The 20,105-nt window shown below is 39.4% G+C and overlaps 1 protein-coding gene across 6 annotated transcripts in view; it reads left to right on the top strand.

Annotated features, from left to right (window-relative positions):
- The window catches only part of DENND1A (DENN domain containing 1A), a 506,616-nt gene that overhangs the window by 182,016 nt on the left and 304,495 nt on the right, over nt 1-20,105 (top strand). The window lies entirely within an intron of this gene.

A 20,105-nucleotide genomic window follows, 5' to 3' on the forward strand; every position in this document is an offset into this window, starting at 1 on the left:
CCTGGTAACTAACTGGAACTCTAGTACTGCTTTTAATTTTTATTATTTTTGAAATTTTTGCAAGCCCACTCTTGGGATGTGTTAGTATAAGAGAACGAGACAGAAATTTGCCATAGTAGAAGCCATTATGTTTAGGGAACTGAGCATCAGTACATTCACATACATTGTCCCATTCAGTCTTCACAACAGTCTGGCAAGGGAAATACTATTTTCGTTTTAGGAAAAAAGAAAAAGAGCCTTGGACGTTAGTTATTAGTTAATAAATTAATATTAGTTATTAACCAATTATCACCTGATTGAAAAACCCATATGCTTTCCATTCTTTTCTGCTGCCCTCTATCCATACTTTCTGCCTTGTCTGACTTAGGTTAAGGACACAATTATTGAGTGTCTATAGGTCTGGATATTCCACTGAAGGCACTAGGGATGCAGCAATATAAGACATACACATTCCCCATCTTTACATGGCCCAAGGGTCTAAGGGCAGACACAACTAAACAATCAATTGTAGTATTGAACCCTGCTAAGAAAAGCACGAGATACTAGCTAACTGTGTAAATGATTAGTCATCTGTATATTTTAAACAATTTCCTCTGAAGAGTTGAGTTCTGCTGGTTTCAGGTATCACGTTATAATCTTAAATTATAATCTTAAAGTAGTTCTGGTTTTTGAGTGAATGTAACATCCCTTATTTCCATAACTTAAAAAAACTTGTTAAAATATGCATAAAAATTCAGCAACAGCTCATATTTATTAAATGCTTACTATTTGCTGAATGCTTTCCATGTACTTTCCACTTCTCATTTAATCCTCTTGATGATGACATTAGGAGAGGGCAGTGTGGTCCCCATTGTATAGAGGAAGAAACTGAAGATTGGAAAGATTAAGGAGCTTGCCTAAAGTGATAAAACTAAAAAATAGCAGGATTCTTCTGATTCCAGAGTCTGTGTTTCTAAACAGATTTTATCAAATAAGTGCATTAGAGAAGTTTAAATCTATTTCTTCTTTCAAAATTGAGATACTATGACTAATTCTTTTAAAATTTTCAATTTACATAAGATAAAATTCAGTTTTGTAATGTACAGTTTTGAATTTTGACAAATGCATAGTCCTATATCACTGTAACCAAGTTACAATTCTATAATTCCTCCCAAATTTCCTTATACTGCTGGTTGTAGCCAGACCCTCCTCCTGTTGCTAACCCCTGGCAATGACTGGTCTGGACTCATTCCTGAGTTTTGCCTTTTCTGAAGTGCCATTAAAATGTAATCCCATCTATGCATTTGAGATCCATCTGTGTTGTATGTATCAGCGACTCGGTCCTTTTTATTGTGGAGAAGGTATTTTGTCATATAGATGCAACCATAGTTTGTTTATCCATTCATTATTGAAGGACTTTTGAGTTCTTTCTTGTTTTTGTGTCTATGAATAAGATTGTCATAAACATTTACATCTAGATTTTTGTGTGAGCACAAGTTTTTGTTTCTCTTGGTAAGTATCTGGGAGTGGTGTTCCTGGGTCATATGCTGAGTATACATTCAACTTTACTGGAAACTGCCAGACTGTTGGCTAAAATGGGTGTATCATTTTATATTTCTACCAGTAATGTATGAGAGTTCCAGTTGTTCCACATCTTTACTAGCATTTGGTATTGTCACTGTTTCTTAGTTTTTATTCTGTTAGGTGTTAGTGGGATCTGTTGTGGTTCAGTTTGCATTCCTTAATGACTAGTGATTTTTAGCATCTGTTCATGGGGTATTTGCCATCTGTATTTCTTCTTTGGTAGTGTCTATTGAAATCTCTTACCCATTAAAAAAACTGATATGTTTATTGTTGAGTTTTAAGATGATTTTTTTAAAGATTGCTTGATTGATAAGCGAGCATGCAAGAGCACGAGTGGTGGGGGAGGGAGTGGCAAGGGAGAGAGAGAGAAAAAGATTCCTTGCTGAGCATGGAGCCCCACACAGGGCTCACTCTGATTATCCTCACATCACGACCTGAGCCGAAATCAAGAGTTGGATGTTCAGTTGACTGAGTCACCCAGGCACCCCAAATTTTAAGAGTTTTAAAAGTATTCTTGATACAAATATTTTGTCAATTATGATGTGCAGATATTTTCTCCTGTCTGTGGCTTACTATTCATTCTCTTAGCAGTGTCTTTTCACAAAGCAGAAAATTATAATTTTGATAAAGTTTAATATGTCTTTTATGGATCTTGCTTTTAGTGTCCTATGTAAGACCTATTTGCTTAACTACAAGGCCACAAAGATGGAAGTTTTATGTTTTACATTTAGATCTGTGATACGTTTTGAGTTAAATTTTTTTTAAGGTATGAGGTTGAGAGGTTTTTTATTTTTTTTCCTTTGCATGTGGATGTCTAGTTGTTCCAGCACCATTTGTTGAAAAGTCTCATCTTTTCTCTATTGGATTGCCTTTACCCCATTTTACAAAAGTTGACTGTATTTGGGTGGGTTTACTACTGGCCTCTATCCTGTTTCACTGGCGTATGTTTCACCAGTGAAACACCTGTTTCACATGGTTTCACTATGTGTTTACACATGGTTTATCTTTTTATCTATCAATACCATACTGTCTTGATTACTGTAGCTTTATAGAAGTCTTGAAATCAGATAGCATGGTTCTTCTAGCTGTGTTCTTTTCAAAATTGTGCCTGATCTTCTAGTTCCTTTGCCCTACTGCATAAATCGTACTGGGATTTGGTAATATTGAGTTGAACATATGAATCAGTTTGGAGAAGTTGGCATTTTAACAATATTTGAGTCTTCAGTCCATGAACACAGTACATCTCTCCATCTATTTAGGACTTCCTTAATTTCTTTCTTTGGTGTTTTGAGGTTTTCAGCATCCAACTCCTATACATACTCTCATAGATTTAAACCTAAGTGTGTCTTTTTCCTATCTTTTGTTGGATTTTTGAGGGAGGAGATGCTAATATACATGGTACAGTTAAAAAAAAATAAAAGCTAATTTTTCATTAATCTCACTCTAATTTATAATCTTTGTTTTCTGAGGGTATTTTCCTATCACTTAAGGTCTTTAGCAAGTAAAAGTTTGATTCTTGATGTTTGTTCTTTGAGTCTTTATCTATTTGTGATTTCATGGCCCTTATGCCATTTTGCAATTATGATGTCAAAGCAGACAGATTCAAAGGGTACATCTGGGAGGATCTGAAAGGGTTCTCTGTACAGGTAGATTAGTTCAGAGACAGAATCCATGTTTCTTTCAGTTGGTGTCATAGGCATTTTTGAATTTCTCTTGTTTTGCTATGCATATGAGAATATAGTTCAACTTCTTTTACCTCAAAATCTAAAGTATGATTATTTTATCTTGATTTAAAATGAGGCTTTACACCCTAGAAAAAGAGGATATTTTCTGGGTTTTTACTCTTAGATGACTAAATGAGAATAGTTTCAGGGAAAATCACAGCAGCTGTGACCTTCATTATATTTCCTTCGATGATGGGACACCTGGGTGGCTCAGCAGTTGAGCATCTGCCTTTGTCTCAGGGCATGATCCTGGGTCCTGGGATCGAGTCCTGCATCAGGCTCCCTGTGAAGAGCCTGCCTCTCTCTCTGCCTATGTCTCTCTCTCTCTCATGAATAAATAAATCTTTAAAAGTGTGTGTGTGTGTGTGTGTGTGTGTGTGTATGTATTTCCTTCAATGGTTCTGTACCATCTCCTGTTCATAGTTTATTGTTGTATACTATATACACTTGACATGCAGGTAGAGAGAAGGTATCATGCCTTAATACCTTTTTTTTTTTAAAGCTTTTATTTATTTGAGAGAGTATGTGAGAGGGAGAGGGAATCAAAGCAGACTCTGCACTGAGCACAGAGCCTGACATGGGACTCGATCTCATAACCATGAGATCATGACCTGAACCAAAACTGAGTCGGATGGTTATCTGACTGAGTCACCCAGATGCCCCCATGCCTTAATACTTTTGACATTCATCATCTAATTTAGTTCTTGTGACAACTATGTAAATTATAGGCAACAGCACTGTGCTTCAGAGTGATAGTGACCATTGTTGACTGGCTGCTTGGAGAGTAAGGCTTGAACACAGGATACCCGCCCCCATTACCACCCGCTGCCTGCTCCCCTGCCCCCCAACCACCAGAGTCCCTGGCTTTTCCCACTCTGCTCTCCCAGATAGTTTTCTCCCAATTTTAATAGTTCATGGAGCTAACTTTTGGGTGATGGGAATCCTTTGAAAATCTGCTGAAAGCTCCAGAAGCTATCTCCAAAAAAGTGTTTTTGGAAGTCCTTATAAAGTTTTATAGGGTTTTCACAGAACCCCTTCTGTGCTTTCTGGATCCTAGGATAAAAATACATGTTCAAGATTTCTTCTTTACGCACAGATTTATTTTTTTCCAATTATCAAGAACCACTCAAGTGCTATATTCTCTCCTATTTCACTGGGATGCTAATTCAACACTACCTATCATGGATCCTTGCATATGGGTAAGAGGGAAAAGCCTGAGGCTCTTCTTTATACTCTCTTCACTTAACTTCTGGTCTTTTCATTCATTTTTTTTTTCATTCGTTCCTGCTCTGCGCTGGTCCTGGGGATTTAGCTATGAATAAAACTCTATACCTGTCCTCAAGGGCTTCATGGTCTAGTGCACTTCAGAAATAGTCATGCTTGGAATGGCTAACATTTGTTCAAATGATGTGGAGAGGCAGTATGGAGGAATGGAAGAATCTGGATTAAGTTATTAAATATTCTAGGCCATTGTGTAGTGTTGATGATACTTATATCATTTCTAAATGAGAGCTTTTCTTGGTTAAAAAAAAAAAAAACTTTTCCCAGAAATTTAATACCTAAGTCTTCAGAAGAATGCCTGTTGGAGACTAAGCCTTTAATAATGTTTCACTATTATTAGCAATTAAAACTTATTAAAAATATTTTATTTATTCATGAAAGAAGGAGAGAGAGAGGCAGGGACATAGGCAGAGGAGAAGCAGGCTCCATGCAGGGAGGTCAATGTGGGACTTGATCCTGGGACTCCAGGACCACGCCCTGAGCCAAAGGCAGACACTTAATCGCTGAGCCACCCAGGTGTACCGCAATTAAAACTTTTTATTCAAAAAATATTTGAGGGTGGGTCTCAGTACTGTCAATCAGGACCTGTTAATGAAGATGAGCAAATGAAGAAATGTCCTAGTGCAACACAAACCTTAATATTTAAGATCTGCTTTTGCTAATATCCAGCAAGATTTTACCACAAATGGGTTTAAAAATGAGTAGAAGTTATATTTGGCTGTGTAGTTTTTCTTACTTGCTCAAAGCTGCACTTGGTTTACTTTTGTCATTTGCTGTTTACCTGTAGGCATCCAGTTTTTAAGTAGCCCCCTAAGTATTTCCTTACAAAGAAAACCATCTCAAGATTTCCATGGCATAATTTGTGACAGGATTAAGTTATGCCACCTTTGAAGTCAGTCACAGCCTGAGAGCACAAGAAGTTGTTTACAAAGGAGCCCATCGATTCTCCCTCTTTCTCTAGAAGCATCCGAGCAGTTAGACTCGCACAGTCTGTTTGGCACAGTGGCCGCTCTCAGCTGGCCCGGGGCCTCCTGCTGCTGGGCAGAGAGAGGATGCGCCAGAGCTCTGCTTGTGGCTGAGCAGAGCCCTCCTGCAGGTCTGCTTGCTTCACTGGGGCCTTGCAACTCTGGACCACAGCCTGCTGGTTTCGTTGCAATATCTTTTCCTTAATATTTTCCATCTGGCCATCAATGACCTATAAAGACAGACACAGACCAGGATTTGAATTATGAGAAGTATGATGCTAAAATGCTTCCAAATCACACCCTAGAACCTCTAGTCATGGACGGCTGCCTTTGCATACTGGAGAAAAGGAAACTTTTCTCAGGTTGGTTTGCAAAGCATTCAGTCACATCAAAGATCAGAGCCATTCAGCTTTTAAGTGTCTTAAAAGGCTTTGTAAAATTCTGTCTCTGAATTTTAGCATTTAACTCACAATTTTGCACTAATGTTAAAACTTTTTGAGTAAAAATATGAGGGTCATAAGCGAGTTTCATATACAGCTTCTAAATTTCTAGCTATATCCCAAGCTTTAACAACTAGTGAGGCTTGGGGCAATATTGGTTATCATTGCACCCTGAATGGTATTACAATTGCAGGGAGTGTACTGTAAATTTAGAACTCATTGAAAATGAGATTTCAGAAGTAAGTGCTGCCTTTGAGTTTCTCTTTGCTGAGAACTTTCCTGAAGATGCATTTGTTAATGGCTTTTGAGCTGGATTGGAATAGTCCACAATAAAGCCAGTTTCATGTTTTTGAGCCATTAGAAGTCAACTTAGAAATTAGTGAGAATTAGAACACAAGTGCACATTTTTCACAATTTTGTATCCAGTATCAAAGCACTAAGGGATTATTGGTATTTTTTACAGCTTGATTCTATTAGGAATTGCTCATTGTTAGTCGTTTTATTCTTAGGACATCCTGTAGACCCGCAAAGGTTGAATTGCTCATCCTGGTGCTCAGAGAGGTTATGATCCGGGTCTGTGGCCAAGCCTTGAAGGAAAGGCTGAGGAGGCCTGGCCAGGCATTTTGATGCTCAGACCTCAAGTCCATGCTGCCACCTCCTGTCTGCATCCTAGCGTTCATTTTAAATCAACCCGGCTTTTCTTCTGAAGTTTGCTCAATGAATATTTTTGCCATTTTGTGCTCCTCTGTCTTCTCTTCACTTTCTCTCTTCTTCTCCCCTCTCTTCCCCCTCACTCCAGGTGGTTAACTCTCAGTGCCAAAGTTGAAGACAGATTTGGCCTGCAGCCAGCATTGAGAACGCAGTGTTTATTTTTCAGTACCACTAAAGAATGAAATTCATACTAAAGTCTTAAAGGAAAGTTTGGGTATGTGTGGTTTTAGGAGTTGATTAGATGCTCCACATGTGTGACCTGGACCCTCCCTCTCTTCAGTCTCCTCTGATGAGTGGTGCTGGTTTTATATTGTGGCTCTCAGTTTCCAGCTCTAGGGGTTAGGATGAGAAATGCAGGTTAATTGGCCAGCTCAAATGACTTTAAAAATGGGAGTGAGTACCAACTGCTGAGACTACAAAGGTTAGACTAGTTCAGAGCCTTTGAGAAGAATAAGGAAGGAAGGAAAATTTAGAGTTTTTTTTTTTTTTTTTTTTTTTTTTTAACAGAGCAGGAAGCAAAGATTGTACCAGAATATGGTTAGTGTTAGTTATAGTCCGTTTCTTTGTTCAGTAAACATTGGTTTCGTAAACATTTTTGTGTTCCATATGAGGTGGGCAATGCAGAGATGAGATGTTCTTGTGGGAGAAAGTGATCAAGCCAGCAGTTTCAAATGTGGTAAGTGTGTGAAAGAGGAAAGCCCTGGAGGATGTAGGAAGTATGATGAGACTGACCAGGCAAGTGAGAGCGTTAACCCAGAGAGCTGGGGAGCTGAAGTGTAGAAATGGGAAATAGAGCATTTCATTACAAGCAGATTGAATCACACAGGCAGAGGCCCAACAGCAGGGAAGTGTGGTGCTTCTGCAAGGTGGCAAGGCCTTCACTGTGCCCAAAGCCGAGTGCCTCTGGTGGTTAGAGCCTGAGAGCAAGGACTTCACATGGCATGTTGCTTTTGGACTTGAACCTGAAGTCAGTGAAGAGTGGCCTGGAGAATCTTAAGTAAAGGAGTGTGGAGGAGCTGGTGCAGGTCCTAAGCCTCTCCTGACCTGTGTTGGGGCAGAGGAGGAGTTGAGGTGGGTGAATAGTGAGTGAGCAAGCAAGCTTATAATCTAAGGCAAGAGAAGTCTTATAATTGAAAAGTCCTGTTTTTTTAAATACTTGATTTCCTAGCATTTGGTTTTTTAAATGCTCACGGGATGTTTGTTGAATGAATGAATGAATGCCATTTCTTTTGAGCAAAGATGGCTGATTTGGTCTTCTATTTTGCTTAAAATCTCTTTTTTTTTTTTTTTTTTTTTGTGAGATAGCCCACACATATACTGAGTGGCAACAGAAAACCAGTCTTGGATTTTGAAACTTGCCAATGATAAACAAGAGCCAGTTGTAAATAACCATGGATCAAACCATTAAAAAAAAAAAGGTAGTTTTGCTGAGTCTGAAAATAGTTTGAATGTATTTTGAATAGCCCTGATAGTTAGAAAGGTGAACATTTGTACTAGTTGATGGGCCTAGTAAAAAGACTGTATTTTGCTGAATGAAAGGATCGGAGGGGCAATTCTTCTGATCTTTTTTGCTAGACCGCACTGGGTCCTGTACTTTGATGACATTTGAAGTTGCAGGCCCATTAATGAGAACACTTTAGCTGGTCTCAGACCAATCTTTCTTCTTCTTCCCTTTACCTTTGTTCATTTGGGGCCCCCCTTTGGCTCCTCAGCATGAGCAGAGCTTCTTCCATTAAAGAATAAGAGAATTTTCCCTTGGAGCTCAGGCCATCTGAGACAGCTGCCTCCTCTCTCTCCCCAAGCCCGTCTTGTTTTCTGTTTTCTTTAAGACTTAGCTGAGGGTTGGGGTGAAGAAAACCTTTTTTCCTCTTTTGCCAATCCATTACATTGCTCTTGGGGACCTTCTTCTATTTGAATACATAGTGATTTTGAGCTACATTTTGATGTAGAAGGTATAGTCTTTAAAGAAAAGTTCATATATTTAATTGATGAACATGGCATGGAGAGAGTAATTGAGTATATTGTCCATTTTCAGGATGGAAATTAAATTAGAGCCAGCCTTTAATTAAGAGCTGTGGTAGTTACTGAGGCAGTGCAGTGCAGCGCAATAACAAAGGGAAAGCTCTGAGTCCATGGACTTGAGTTCAAGTGTAGATTTCCTCATTGGCCAGATTTGTGACTTTGGGCAGATATTTAACTGGGCTTCATTTTCCTTCTCTTTAAAACAGGAATCAATAGCACCAGCAGAACCTCCATTGTTATAAGGATAAAGGTCAAATAAAATAATAGATATTGAGTACCAGCTCTATTTTTGCTCTCTGGAGGGCAATTGGCATCATGATTGTCATCCACAGCAGTGGCCAGCATAGTGCCCTGTAGAAAGAATGGACTGAGGAGTTGGGACAGGGTGTCCACCGTAACCTGAAGCCACATTCTAGCAGTGTGTGTGATACTGAGCAGGGTATTGGCCTCTCAGAGCCTTAGCTTGTTTATACAGTGAGGTCCGTGATTCCTACCTTACAGGGCTTGAAAACTAAGATGGTGAAGGCAAAGCACTAGTATAGACCTTGGAAAGTCGTGAGTACCCCGATTGTTGGCCTTTGTTGATGTCATCTGGGCTCTCCTTTGAAAATATATTTTTTTTTCAAAGTCCTTAGTTTTCATTCAGTTTGCCCTCAAATTTTGATTGCTCTTAATGTGGCTGCAACAAAAGAATGCCCAGAAAATAATCGTTCCAATGCTCCTCTGGACCTGGAATATATAAGGAATCAAATGCAAACATATAATCCTCGATATAAATCTTTGTAGGAGACTCTTGTTTCAACTGCCTTGAGAAATTGCACTGAGTATGGAAAGGGTGTCAGAACTTTAGCCAGAGCTGCAACTATAATCACATTATTTTGCTGCTGCTCAGTGGAGCTAAGAAAGCTTAAGAGTATTACCATCTGGGCAAAGCCAACCAATGGTGAACTGTGAACTGCTTACCAACTTCACAGAAACTCTTGCTACCTCATTCATTAATTAGGCCTTTATGGCACACCTTCTCTTGGTTGCCTGGCAACCATAATAGCAGTCATTAAATTCTGTCATTTTGTATTAACCCTTTGGCCCTGGGTGGATTGGGAGCCCCCACCTTAACACTAATGCATTTTACATTAGTACATCTACCTGGGAAATCCCATTCCCTTGACACATAAGCTGTAAAGAGCAAATAGCCAGAGTCCAAAAACAGAAAAATTTCCTTTTTTCCTTCACATTAGTGTATGTGCTTTTAAGGCTTTACAAAATGTATCTGTCAGGATGGAGGCCATTTCCCAATTTGCTGACAGACAGACATAACATACACCCAGCAAGATGAAAAGACTGCTAGTTTCCCAGAAAACAGGAGCTGATGGTGACTTCTGTGGGCTTATGGAGGAAGGAGCCTGTGTGAAAACCAGATGGGAGAGCTGTTAAGAGTTGTATGTTTCCAAAATTGCCTTTGTAGCTGCTTTACAAAAATTTGGACCGTGCATGCTGGAGGGATAGGGGCCATTCCAGCAACACACTGCTTGGCATCTCAGAAATGGATTAGAAATGGTAGGGAATAAACTAAGTACGCTGGCAAAAGCTGTGAGGAAAAGGAGTGGCCAGAAGGCAACCTCCAGGAGCCCATCAAGGGCTTCTGCAATGCTCTGTCCACTATTACTCAAAATTCCATAAATGGAAACAAGCTGTGAAAGTCCTAAATTAAAAGAGGGTTTAGGAATTAAAAATGCTATATTCTCTTTTCTTGAATGGACTAAAATGATTTGGGACATGTGCCGTGTAAGTAAAATAAAATAATTCAATTTCAAAGGAATATTTATTTTTCTCTTAGCGAAAGGAAATTAGGTTTCGGTATTAGTATAACCTAGATTCAAATTCCCACTCCACCCAGCAGCTGTGTGATTTTGCACAGCTGGCTTGCTTTCTTTTTGAACTCCCTTCCCTTATCTGTAAAGTGGGGATAATCCTTTTCCTCATACAGGATTGTTGGAGGGGTTAAATGAGTGACACTACATCTACCTCTGGTCAGCATTTGGCCCATGATATGTACCCCATGCAGTTTTTTCAACAAACAAGTATTGGGATTACAATAGCAAGCATGACACTCTGCATTGCTCAGGAAATTTACAGCCACACTTGGTTTCGGATCCCCCTTTGTTCCTCAGTTTGCCACTAAGGCCCAGAAAAGGTATTACCTGCCAAGGTAATTTGGCCAGATCTCAGAGTAGTGTCTGGGCCACCTGACAAATCTGGTGGCTTCTCAATTAATTTTGTGAAAAGTAAAAAGTGAAGTGTCCTTCATTCACTCACCAACTCAAAGTTCTTTTCTTGAGACTTAAAAACTCAATCACGCATTTGTGGTTTTTATGATGGCAGTAGGGCGGCTCTAGCTTAAAATCATCTGTGTAGTTTATTGAGAAGTTCTCATGAAAATGTATTCAGAGGCCTTCATCCCACCAAGAATGTATGCGATACTAAGAGCTTCTGGGGTTTTAAGTGGCTACTGTTTGTTAACAAAGCAGGAACTTCCCTGAAGGAGTTTTGCAAGTTGGGAGAACTCACAAAGGCAATTAATTTTGTTCTTTGGAGCAGGGCCTCCACTGCATGCGTTTGCACTTCATGCAAGCTTAAATTATAACCCAGGAGCCAGTTGTACCATGATCCGATTTGATATTTAGTTTTGATTTTATTAGTAGTTGTCTTTAATAGATGTCTTGTCATGTAGATTTCCTGATTATTAGTAATTTAAATTGACTCTGAGAATGAAAGGAAACCACAGGCAAGAAACTGATGGGCTGTGACCATAGTGGTCCTCAGCTCTCACAGCAGCTGTGATGCCTAAACCCCCACCCCCAAATACACACACACACACACACACACACACACACACACACCCTCTTCGAGGCTTTGAACAGTCTTTTGGCTAATGCGGAAAATGAGAGCTTAATACGGTTGCTATATGGGAACCTGTAAAAGCAAATGGGCATCGTAAGTGTTCTTTCCTCTTTGAAGGTAAGTGTTGTCCATGGGTCCCCTCTCTACTTGATCAGATCTAATTTGACCCAGGAGTAGTGATCTGGGAGGATGCTAACTGAAAAACAATGATTGTAGGAGAAGTAATTTCCCTTGTTCTTATGCAGTGCCTTTCTACCACTCTCTGGAATTGCTCACAGTGTCTTTGTGAAGGGAATAGATGAGCATTTGCTGTTCTCTGCTGTGCTTTAGGTAGTGGCCAAATTCACATATCTCCTCAGAGAAGCTGTTCCCTAGAGTGATCCAGGGCAGTTCAAGTCATGCTCTCCAGGGGCAGGTTCTTGTGGCCTCAGCACTGATTTCCCCAAACTCCAGTCCTATAGTACCAGACCCTAGAATCTGGTACTTTAGGTCTGATTTAGCGTAGTTTAAATCCAGAGATTTGAAAACCAACTCTAGGTCATTTGCTAAATAATTCTACATACTCATTAATCAATTGTGTATTAAATACCTACGTGAAGAAAGGAGAGAAGGAAGTTCTTTGGGTGGGTGAATGAATGAATGAATTGTACTTTTGGTCTTCAGGTAGGTCCCAGTCCCTTAGAGGATGATTTGACCAAGGCAATTTTTATTCAAGTTTTAAAACCTCATGCTGATGGGATGTGCTCCCATCCCAGGGTCTCTAAGCCACAGAATAAGTTATTGCGACAATTTTGTATTCTCATTTCTCTTGCTAATCCAGAAAAATTAGATTGTGAACAAAATATATTTTAGAAGTGAGTGAAAACATTTTTTAAGAAGTCAGTGAAATCTGTTGCTGAGAAATGTTTGTTCCTGGCAACCAACCTGAAGACTTTTATTATGGAGAGAGAGCCTAGGAGGGAATCCATTTTCAATTTATCTGTCCCCCTGCCCCCAGCCCAGCTTTCACCATTTTTATAGTTGTGGTAACTAGAGGCATGTGGCAGTAAATGAGGTTGTGTTGCTTTTCTCATGCCACAGCACTCATTGCGCTCTCTCCAAGAAAGACTGGCTCTGAGAGGTTTTGTCCCTCCAATCTGGTGGTAGACAAGGTGGCCTGGAGGAAGCCACCTGCACAGCCTCCCACACTGCTGAGGCTGATGTCTGTGATTGAAGCAGCCTCAGCTAAAATTCAAGAGGACACCAGTCCCAGCCCACCAGGATGACTGTTTTTGGAGTGTTCGAGGGTGAACACTGATTACCACCACCCAGGCTGATCCAGCTAGATGTCCTTCTCCAGCAGATAATAATGCCACTACTTTGTCTTTCTTTCCTTGATCAGTTTTAACATGCCTTTAGGCAAGAGTGCTTCTGATTATACACATTAGATTTAAAGTAATTTCAGAAGTAAATTCCAGTTTCTAGATAGCTTTTGTGTGCAAGCCATTCGTCTAGCTTTAAAGAGGGACATCATTTGGATTTATTTTTAACCTCTCCCTGTATGAAAAAGTAGAATGGCAAAGTCCTATCTTCGAGTCAAATCTCAGCTAATCTTTTATGAACTGTATATCCCTGGACAAAATAGTTCATTTCCAACCGTCAGTTCAGAGATAACATAATTAATTAATTAATTAACAAATTAATATCCTCTCATTGTTGCTAGAATTAAATATAATGTATATATGAATTATTAGTAGATTGTGATTTTTTTTAGGAGAATCCAGGCTTTTCATGTTTTCACTCTTTCTCTTTAGTTTAAAATTTATTCATTGTATTTACTGCAATTTGTGGGAAAATTGTATAGTGTGAAATGCTATAATATGGAGTTTGTGCAAAGCTGTGATGAAAAGCCCGAAGTCCCATCGCCCTACGCCTATGAACAGTTGCTGTGAAGAAATGGAAATGTTATTCTGAATTGACCTAAACCAGTGGTCCTGTGCTCTAATCTCTGATTCCCAGATGATAACAGATGTCTCTTAAGTGATTCCAGGTGTTCTGAACATAGTGAAATCTCTTATCTGCCACCTCCACTGTTACTCCTTAGAGTTCTTTTATATTGCCTCTTTAATAGTATTTGAAGGATCGGGGTTCCTTGACAGCTGTTGGAACTCTAACTCCCTACTTGAAGGGACTCTGCTTTTAGGCCTCAGGTGATCTCCAGACTTTCATGCTGTACTGTTTGATTCGAGCCCACATGCCAAATAGTTTTAATATGTTCTCCTTTTTTATTAAACAGATTTTGTCATGTCCAGGAGATTTCCTGCCGGTAGCAGCTCTAACTTTTTCTCACCATCAAGGCATTCCCTGCCCCTTGTTAACTCTCGGCCAGGGATTTTCTGCATACTTCTGTTCACAGTATTCCCGTTGGCATCCTATAGGCTAGGAAATCTTCTCTGACCACCTTCAGAATTCAGTACTCCCTCTTCCATAATTTAGAGTGTTTTATGCATACTTGTAGGTTCAGGCCTTTCAAAGCCCACATTTAACTTTAGGGGAAGTTATCATGTGTTAAATCTGAGCTTCACTTCTATAGCAGGAGTTGAGGTATTTCGGTAGAATATTCTGTCAAATGTGATGGAGATTCAGAAGGCAGAGTGATGTAGTTGCAGAGCTGGGCTTGATGTCTAAGTTCAGCTCTACATTTTAACAGCTTTTTGACCTTGGGCTGGTGCTTTGCCTCCTGAGTCTTCTCACATTAGGCTGTATTGGTTTTATTTTTTATTCTCTCTTAAACCCAGTTAAAAGAAGAAAAGTGGAAGTATTGGCCTAACATGGCGGAGACATAGACATTTCCTGTTTCAGCAGAAGGGGAGGAGGAAGAGATGGGCATACATTTGTGTGTATGTCCAATGTCTGGCCATGTAGCCATGGCGGTAGTAATGGCTGATATTTTGGCATGGTTACTCTGTGTCATGCACCATTCAAAATATATTATTTGACTTTCATACAATCCTCTGAGGTTGGTGTTATTTTATCCCCAATTTAGAAATGAATAAATAGAAGCACAAAAAGGTTAAGTAACTTACCCAAAGGGAAAGGTGAGAATAAGGACATAGGTGATCTGGTGCCAGAGCCCAGCCATCCAGTGGTGTTTAGTAAATATTTATTGAATGAATGTGTTTTTGGAAAGTTGGGGCAATTTCTGTCTTTTGGCTTCTGTTTTCTTGATGAAGTAGGTGGTGAGATCAGACACTGAGTAAAGAAGAACGTGTGTGGAGATGAGATGTTTGAACAGAGAATGGAGAAGATGTAAAATAGTTAAGTAGGCTGACTGGTGAAAACAGACTTGCTGGATGGTGTTGAAGGCTTAGTTGATGCTGTAAACTCTATAAATGTAGAATTTTTAGAGATACAAAATGTTTGTGGGGATTTTTTCCCCCAGCCATGCTTATCAGCCTAAATATAGGCACAGAGAAGGTAAATAGCTTTGTTCATTCAGGTGTTTTCCATACATTCATGATGAAAGGGAAAGAAACATGGGCCTTTCCTGATGGATCACAGAGCTAAGCTAGATAAAGGCAGCAGTGAAGAACAAAGGGTCTAAAAATCGGGGAGGTATGGTTATCGTAGGAGCTGTGAGATGAGCAAACACCAAGGATGGGAAACTAGTTTCAAAATGGGGATTCTTAATTAGCGATTTCAGAGGCAGGGCAGGTTTGGCAGTGGCAAGGTCAAGGGAAGACTTAAAAAAGGAGAAGGTGGGGGATCCCTGGGTGGCTCAGCAGTTTGGCGGCTGCCTTTGGCCCAGGGCTCGATCCTGGAGTCCCGGGATTGAGTCCTGTGTCGGGCTCCCGGCATGAAGCCTGCTTCTCCCTCTGCCTATGTCTCTGCCTCTCTCTCTCTCTCTCTCTCTCTTTCTCTCTCTCTCTCTCTCTCTCTCTCTCTATATATATATATATATATATATATATATATATATATATATAATGAATAAATAAATAAATAAATCTTTAAAAAAGAAAAAAAAGAATGGAGAAGGTGGCTAAGGTACAGTAAAGATGATGGTTGGAAAGATGACCCGTCATTGAAGCCTCTGAAAAGCCTGGGTAGTAGTTAACGGCCCCTTGGCAAATGTGCACTTGTGCTTTTAGGTAGTATTTCACAGTAGCTGTGGAGTCATTAATTTATACATAAACATTGATATGTATTTGTTTATTCTGTTTTGTATAAACCTTCTCAGGTACACATTACTCATCCAAGTGGATGGGGGAGGGGGAAATGAATTGAAACAATTTTTTCCAAGTTTTTTGTTACATTATAATTTTTAAGGGGGTATGAGGTATCCTTAACAACATTTAAAAATTATCACAATTTTTTAAAAGTGCAAACCAAATTTATATGATGCCAATTTATTTATTTATTTATTTATTTATTTATTTATTTATTTATTTATTTATTTATTTATTTATATATAAAGATAATCCACCTTTAGATGATTCAATAGGGCAGCTGCGCTTGGGGGTTATCTTCTTCTGGGTGATGAGGTGACCAGAAACAATTCCCTGAAGGGATAGTTTTGTTGAACTCAGCCTTGCAAATTTGACATTCAAACTCTGATAGTGACTTCCCAGTTGTTTGTTGTCTGTAACTGAACAAAAGGCCCTCAAAACTCATAATACATGTGCCGTGGTACAGAATTTGGTTGGTGGTATAAAAAACAGAACAAAACAAATAAAAAACTCTTGCATCAAAATGCTCTAATTACTTTATCTTCAGTTTTATAATTTTAAATACATCCTTTTTAATTAGCAAAAATAAATGTTTATGAATCTGAGTATTATTTACCTAGCTAGATAAGGAACTTGGAAGTGCTTTGGTAGCTCATAAGTACGTCAGAAGTTTGGATATCAGCATGGTTTGATGAAAAGAGCATTAATCTGAAATCAGAAAGACCTGAGTTTAAAACTTGTTCTACTAAATGCTACCAATTCTTCATCTGTAGCAGTAATTTTTGGCAGGCACATAGTAGTTGCTGAACAAATGTCAATTTTTCCTTTTGAAGACCCCTTTCCCCACTCTTTCAATTAATTTTAGATCATTGGTTGAGGAAACCTTGGTTTTTCAAATTCATTAAAATTCTAAGTAGAAAGTATTATCATACTTTCTCCAGCTTTCATGGATGTGGCCAAGGTTTAAGAAAAACCTTAGGTACAGTCTCATAATGTAGATATATTTGGCAGCGTTGGCCCCTGCAGAGGTTGGCATATATGGGTGGATAATAGCTATTGTTGAGCAGGCCATGTAGCAAGGCAGTAGTAAGCCTTGATACCAGAGGAAGGTGGATATTTGCAGAACATTTAACAGAATATGAGGAAGTGCCCAGGGGAGGGGTGCATGGAATAAGAGGCCTCCAACATTTGTTCTCTGAGGTCAAGTTCAGAAGTTAGCAAAGCAGAATTGGTGCCAGGCCAAGCATAGAGACTCAAGGGAAATCACTTTGGGAAGAATAAGGCAGGGAAGGCTTTAGAGCAGAGTTGATCTCAATGTGCGTCATTTTTTTTTTTTAAGATTTTATTTATTTATTCATGAGAGACACAGAGAGAGGCAGAGACACAGGCAGAGGGAGAAGTAGGCTCCATGCAGGGAGCCCGATGTGGGACTCGATCCCGGGACTCCAGGATCATGCCCTGGACTGAAGGCAGGTGCTAAACCGCTGAGCAACCCGGGCTGCCCGTGAGTCAGTTCTTGATCATTACAACAATTCCATCCAAAAGGCATTGAGAACAAAGAACATACTTCCTCACCTGGAAACTGGGGCACAGGTGCTCAGAGAGGGGCCACAGGCAGGGTTGGGAAAGAGAAGTCCTTGGAGTTAAGGAGACCTCATACAGAAGGCCACTGAGCTGACAGGAGACTTGTCTACTCCACTTAGGCCTCCCCTCTTGATAGGGTTACATAATGCTTGACATCTCCACTTTTAGACAGAGAACAGACCTAACCATTTTCCATCCCGCTGGGCTGTGGAGCGACAGATTTTGATATGCTGACCAGCTGCCTCAAGGTTGATTCCAGAGGAACAGTAGGGAACTTACTGATAGCCAAAAGGGGCTGAGGCAGAAGTAGTTATCCCAAAACTGTAAATGAAATTCAAGTCATATGTTTAACCCAGAGTCACCTATTTATTATGTAATACCTGAAAATAAAAGTGTCAAAACCAATGACATCACAAAGAAATCAGTGATTATTTCTTAAGAGATTAGAATCCAGTGAAAAACAAAATTCAGTTTTAGGAATGTTAAAAGAGTTGGAAAGCAGAAAGCTCTAGGAGTTTTGTTTTAATTTTACTCCCAATTATATAATCAATACATGCTCATTGCTCATCCTACTCCCCTACCAGATTGAAGGCGATATAAGAAAATAGGAGAGGGGGCACCTGGGTGGTTCGGTCAGGTGAGCATCCAATTCTTGGTTTCAGCTCAAGTTCAGGTCTTGGGGTCATGGGATTAAGCCCAGTGGGGGGGTTCCATCCTGAATATGGCATCTGCTTGTGAGTCTCTCTCTCTCCCCCTTTCCTTCTGCCCCTCCCCTTGCTCGTGTGTGCGCACTCTCTCTGTTTAAATAAATAAAAATATTTTTAAAAAAGAAAGTAGGAGAAGAAACCCATACAACCCTACCATCTGCAGTAATTATGACATAATATTTTAGTGCTTTTCATATACTTATATTTTATATATGATTATTTAAAATTTATTTTTTCAGTCTTGAATATATTTAGGCTCTAACATAAATGTATAACACCTTAAAATTGAAGAAAATGACCATCTATCCAGGGAACTTAGTTGTCCAAAATACTATGCAAGCAATGTATCAACATTTTCTTTGTAAATAGTTAATATATAAATATGGCATTAAAACAATATAGGTATAATGTAAAGGTACAGTTAACCATCCTTCAATTCCAGTTTTATCCAGAATATCACTTTTATGCATAAATAGTTATTACATATGTTATTTGATACATAGGAAATAATACACAAAAGGTGTGATTAAGTGAATATTTGAGAATCCACGACTGTTTTGAATAATCAGAAGAGAAATTCTGTAAGCTGCTACTACTACAACCTCTGACCCACCTGCAAGTTTGTCCATATATTATACTTTTTCTCCTGTTGTCATGGAGGTACTGCCCAGATTCTTAGCAAGAGGAAAACCTTGCATCTGAACACTAGATTCCATCTTCTCTCACCGACTGAGATGTGATTCCATCAAGTTTCCCCTTTCTGTTCTGGATGATCCTCTCTCTCTCCCCCCCTACCCCCCTTCATTGTACAAGCATGTAGCTATTTTTCCCATCTTAGAGGGGGAAGTGGGAAATCACTATCAAAACCATGCTTTGATACCTTTTATCGAGTGATCTCCAGGGAACCCTCCTTTGCTGATTCTTGTATGGTCCCCAAATCTTTTTTTTTTTTTTAAGACTTATTATTTATTCATGAGAGACACACACACAGAGGCAGAGACATAGGCAGAGGGAGAAGTAGGCTCTTTGCAGGAGCCTGATGCGGGACTCAGTACCGGATCCCGGGATTACGACCTGAGCCAAAGGCAGCTGCCCAACTGCTGAGCCACTCAGGCGTCTCTCCCCCAAGTTTTTTAATGGTTGTGTGCCCCAGGACACAGTCCTTGGACAGACTGACTTTACTCCTTTAAATATATTTAATCCCTCGATTATATCTAGTGTCCTGTGATGGCTATAAGTACCATGTGACTACTCTTAAAATTAAACATCAATTTCAAGCTTGGACTTTTCCTCTGAACTCCAGCCATCCACAGCTTTGCTTGACTGTCTGATAGGCAGTTTTATATAACATATCCAAAATTAAGCTCCTGATTTTCTCAGTCTTTCCCATTTCAGTTAATAGTAATGCCATCTTTCTGTGTGATCATGTGAGAAACCTGAGCTGTCCTTGACTTCTTTCTTTGGCTCACACATTCTGTATCCAATCCACTGGCAAATTCAGCTTTTGCTTAAATTCAAGTATATCTACCATGTGATCACTTCTCTCCACTTTACTGCTACCACCCTGGCCCAAGCCACAATCATTTCTTGCTGGATTACTACAACTGGTTTCTTGGTTTTCAGTCTTAACCTTTTAGATGCAACTTTTCTCCAACAGCATTCCTCATCTGATCCCAGAATGCAGAAAAGGATTTAAATCAGTATTTTCTCAATTTTCTCAATGAGAGAACATAAATAGTATCATTCTTGTTAATGGAAGAGTAGTTAATCCTTTACCTACAAAGGAGTACTTAAGGCACTAAGTACTGCCCCGCCCCCTCCATTTTTTATTGAGATATAAATGACATATGACATTGTATCAAGGTATACAGTGTAATGATTTGATATATGCATGTATTGTAAAATGATTACCGCAATGCATTAAGGCTTAATTCTTTCCTTAGAACTTTGAGAATAGAATGACAGTGTCTGTAATTCGCGCAGCATCTAGAGGGGTTTT

This window comes from Nyctereutes procyonoides, unplaced genomic scaffold (assembly GCF_905146905.1).
Source record: "Nyctereutes procyonoides isolate TBG_1078 unplaced genomic scaffold, NYPRO_anot_genome, whole genome shotgun sequence".
In the NCBI taxonomy this organism is placed as follows: domain Eukaryota; kingdom Metazoa; phylum Chordata; class Mammalia; order Carnivora; family Canidae; genus Nyctereutes; species Nyctereutes procyonoides.